Genomic DNA, 4,822 nt, shown 5'->3' with positions numbered 1-4,822 from the left:
GCCCTCCGTGTGCAGTCCAAAGGGCTTTTTTGGGGGGTGTATTTTCGAGAGTGGCCTGTGGAATTGTCGCCGGGGCCCCCACCTTATCTGTAACGGGCCTGGATCTGACACCCTGCAGAGACGCAGCTTTGTAGCTCACCCTCACTTGGCTCAGGGACCCTAGTGCTGGATTTAGGGTGTCCCTCTCACAGCCTGTCACCACTCCTGGCCTCACACTGGTGCAATCCCATGGTGTGGGGGTACCCCTTAACCAGAGACACCCCCAGCCTGTGTCCCCATGCCAGCCTGCACTCCTGCCCATGCCAGATTTTCCCTGCACCCCATCCTGCCCACAAGCACCTTCCACCCTTGTACCTCTCTCGGTCACTCTTTCCTGGTGGGGAAAGACCCTGGGACAAGGCTGGGACCACACAGGTGGTGCTGCCACGCTGGTGCAGGGCAGTGATGCTGGGGAGACGTGGGGGAATTCCCCTCTCCATCATCAGCATAACGAGCACCCCTGGTCGTTTCACACAGTGCTGTAGGCTGCAGCCCCACGTTTTTCTCTCCACACCCTCTTTACCTCCCCAGAAATGTTGCCCAGGCAGGAATTGCCACTTCTGAGCCTGCGAGGGGCTGAAATGGGATGTGGGAGCCCCACGCAGGGAGCCCACTGGGGCTCCCACTGGGCCACTGGGATAGTGGGGGAGCCCACTATCCCTGGCAGGCAGGGAAGGCTGTCCCTAGCAGGCAGAGATTGCTGCCTGCACCTGGATCAGGCAGCACCTCCAGCCCACCAGCCAAAAGCACAGCAGCCTTGGGCAGAACGCAAGGGCATCACAGGCTAAACAGATCCATGGAGAGTGGGAAGGGAAGCGAGTTGGAGCCAGATAATGCAAATGGGGACAATGCTTGAGGAAAGGATGGGGACCAAAGATGAACCACAGCCATCACTACTCTGGGGGACTTTGGGGAGCCAGGAGAAAGCTGTGAGCATCATCCTCCTTCCTCAATCTACCCAGCTCAGCTCATCCCAGGAAAGGGCAAACTGTGGTGGCTTTATCTCCTCCAACTAAAGCAATACCATCAAGGAAGGGGGAGAGGAGATAGATGTTGGGGGCAGAGCTCTGCCAAAGCAATTGCCCCTTGGGGTGCACCCAGCATGGGGCCGGGCCCAGAAGCAAACAGCACGAGGGTTTGCAGAGACACCCTAAAACTGCCCTCGACTCCCACCATTGCCTCGTGTAAAGGGGAAACCCCAGCACCCTGGAAAAGCTGAGGAGCACAGGGTGCTGCCAGGGGGAAAAGAGTGAGCAAAGGAAAGCCCGCAGGGCTGGAAGGTTCTGCGTGGTGGCCTTGCGCCTCAGCGTCACCCCTGTGTCAGTGAGGAACAAAACAAGCCCAGACCGGGAAGCTGCTGTCAGCCCGCGGCTCATGAATGGGCCTAAGAATAGATTTCCTGTTTACCAAACGAGAAATCGCTTCTGGGGCAGAGGGCACCTGGGTGCTATTTTTACCAGCTCCTACCTACTCCCCTCTCAGCCCCCCCAGCTGCCCTTGGGGACCACTGCCCCGCTGCAGCATCCATGTGTGCTGTGGGAAAGGGGCTGCCAGGGAAGAGAGGTGGCCAAGGGATGGAGGGAGTGATGGGGCACCGGGGCAGGTTACTGCCACGGCCTCGGCATCATGCTGTCCCCAAAGACGGCTGGCTGGGAGACAGCATCGCTCAGCTGCCCTGAGCATCATTGAAACAGGCTGGTGGGAGACCTAATTAATGGGTGGGGGTTGTGATTCCCCCACTGTGCTTTCCTAGGAAAAAAAAAGATATTTTTGCACCCAAAACATGCAGCAAACGCGCTGATGAATTTTTCCCTTCCTGTGTGTTTTTGATCCCCTGGCTGCATCACAGCGATGGTCAAGCGGAGCAGTTTGGCCTCTTGCCTCCCCACGCAGAAAGCGAAACCCTGTGGAGAAGTCATGTAGTTTCCTATTCTCAAGAATGAGGAAGGCTTGAAGGCCATTTACTGGAATCCCCCCACCGCAGCCCTCCCCGCCACTCTTCTTGTAAGCACTGACCAAAATACATTGTGAAACCCACGTGCCGCAGCGATGCTGGGGGCCGGGCCACCCCTCATTGAGAAAACCCAGGCCGCAGCAAAGGGGAACAAGCGCCGGTGCAGCCGCCGCTTTGCAGAGCCTTCGTTGTCCCATACTCATCCCAACCCTGGCTGGGTACCGCACCCCCATCCGCACTGCAGGAAAGGGGATGCAGAGAGGTTCGAGGGCATGGGGCAAGCGGAGAGTTGGCCGGCAGGGACACGGAGAAGTCAGGGGGGGCATTGTGGTCCCCCCTGTGCCCTGCTGCAGGGCTCTGTGTGGTGCAGTCTCCCCCTGCTCCCCACGAAGGGGCTCAGCAGGTCCCGGGGCTGGTTCTTCCATATGTCGCCCCAGGTGTGGGGTGGGATTGGCCCCATATGGGCCCTATAAAACCCCATGCCCCCAGTCTGCAGGGCTGCTCTGTGGGGTGGGGGCTCTTGTTTTACAGGGATAGGCTCTATAGTGGGTTTCTCTACAGGGTCCCCTCTATAGGGACTGCTCTATCGGGCATATTCTCTTGCTTGCTAATTGCAGGTCTCTATAGGGGTTGCACTCTGCGATGTGAGATGGGGTTTCCTCCTCTATAGGGGCTTGTCTCCAGGAGACTGCATCGCTGGGGCAGTAGCTCTTGCTCTATAACGCCTGGGGTTGGGTTGTATAGGAGCTGGGTTCCGTAGGGGCCAGCCCTCCGCAGCGGGGGCTTTTGCTCTATAGTTATTGGGTCCTATAGGTGTCGGGCTCCACAGGTGTGTTTCCCTGCGCCTTGCCCTATAGGAGCTGGGACCCATAGGGGCTCTGCTCGATGATGCTGAGCGTGCAGCCGTTCCAGCAGCATCGCTCTCGCCGCAGCGCCGCGGTGCTGGGGCTGCGCAGGCCGGAGCTGCAGCAGCAGCAGCAGCATGGCCTCTCCCCGCCGCGCAGCCTCCGCAGCCCATGGGGGTTTCCACCGCTCCCGCCGAGCGCTTTAAATAATAGATATGCTGAGACTGAAGGCAGCCGTGGCGGAGCCCCACTCTGGTGCATCCCTCCCTGCCATGCCTGGGGCTGCAGGGACACATGGGACCCCCAGCTCCCCCAAGGCTGGGGGCATCCCCCCCGGGGGGGCGGGGATTTAAGGATGGGAGATGATGCTAAATGATGCAAAACATCTGTGATGCTCCCCCTGCCAAAAAAAACCCCACAGCCAGGATCACGCAACCTTAGGGCTGGGGTACCCCCATCCTGCTCTGCATCCCCCCCAAGCCCACCAGGGAGCAATGCAAAGCAGGAGGGGGACCCCAGGATCCACCCAGCTGCACCCCCCACTTTGCATTGTACTGGAAGGACCTCGCTGCCAGGTTGTCCCCAGGCTTGGGGGAGCTTTGAGGGCTGTGTGTGCAGCTTCCACCTCCTTTTTGGGGGGCCCCGCAGGCTGCTGGCAAAGGGTGTTTCATGCAATTGAGAACGAGGTCGTGCATCTCAGCGTCTGGCGAGGCAGGAGGTGTTTCCCGGTGGCGCAGGAATTTGCTGTTTGCGCCTGTGTTGCAGGAGGCTGGGGGAAGGAAGGGGGGGGGTGGGTGTGCTGGCAGTTGTTATTATTTAATTTTATTTTCCTGCCTCCATCCAGGAATCTCTGCAATGTGCCGGCTGCTCCCTGGGAGGCTGGGGCGGCCGTGAGTCACTGCTGCCGCTGGAACGTGACTCAGTCCTGCTGCTCTCCCCGGCAGGACATGACCAGACTGCCAAAGCCAGGGAGAAGCCCCAGCACCATCGCCTGCCCGCGCCGGCGGACGAGGACGCGCGAAATCCCTCCGGAGAGCTCAGCCCCCCGCTTCCCACAGGGATATCAGCCCATCGCCATGAGGCAGAGCTCAGGCTGGGGGGCAGAATGGGCTCTTTTATTTATTTCTATTTTTTTTTTCTCCTTTTTTTTTTTTCCCCAACCAGGAAAACCCTCTCCACCCACTCTGTCTCACCCATCCATGGGTTACAATCAGGCTGTGGGGACCTCCCCGTGGTTTTGCTGCCCCATCTTCCAGGCCAGGCCCTATGGGAGAGCAGGGAAAGCTCCTGGCACTGCTCCTGCCCCAGTTCCCGTGCCTCAGTTTCCCCATCCGGTGGGGAGTGGAGATTTCCCCATCTAGGGAACAGGGTTACTTCAGGTTGTGCTTTGAGGTCGGTGAATAGCAGCTGTGGGGGGTTATTATTAATATTAATAGCCAGGTTCGGTCAGGGCTCAGGTGGCGGGGAGGGACGGGGGGGGATGTGAAGCAGCCCTGAGTCACGGGCAGGAGCAGGGGGTGGCCCAGCCCTGTGCTGAGCACCAACACGCTCGCTGCACCCCAGGGCTGCAGCAGCCAGGGGCTGAGGCTGCCCCGCTCATCTCACCTAGGACTGGATGATGCCGGGCACGAGCCCTCCTCATCCTCACACTGCTGCTGCACAGGGAAATGGGCTCTGGGAGTGGGAGAGCAGCGGAGGCGGCCACGGGGCAGAGCTGAGCACTGGGAAGCTTGTCATACCTCAGGCCACGCGGTGCCTCGGCGGCCGCAGCTGCCTCTGTCAGCTGTGATTGAAAGCCAAGCCGGGCTGGCAGGCCTTCTCTGTGATCTTGTTAATTAAGAAATACATTTAATTAGCAGCACCCCAGCTGTGACTCAGCTAATCATCATGATCGAAACAAGAGCTGGACTCCAGCACCGGAGCACGGCAGCGCCAAACCCCTCCTCAGTAGCCACGAGCCCCCAGCTCTGCCGTGGGACCCCAT

The sequence above is a fragment of the Haliaeetus albicilla genome, chromosome 26, assembly GCF_947461875.1.
Source record: "Haliaeetus albicilla chromosome 26, bHalAlb1.1, whole genome shotgun sequence".
NCBI lineage: Eukaryota > Metazoa > Chordata > Aves > Accipitriformes > Accipitridae > Haliaeetus > Haliaeetus albicilla.
This window is presented reverse-complemented; position numbering follows the sequence as displayed.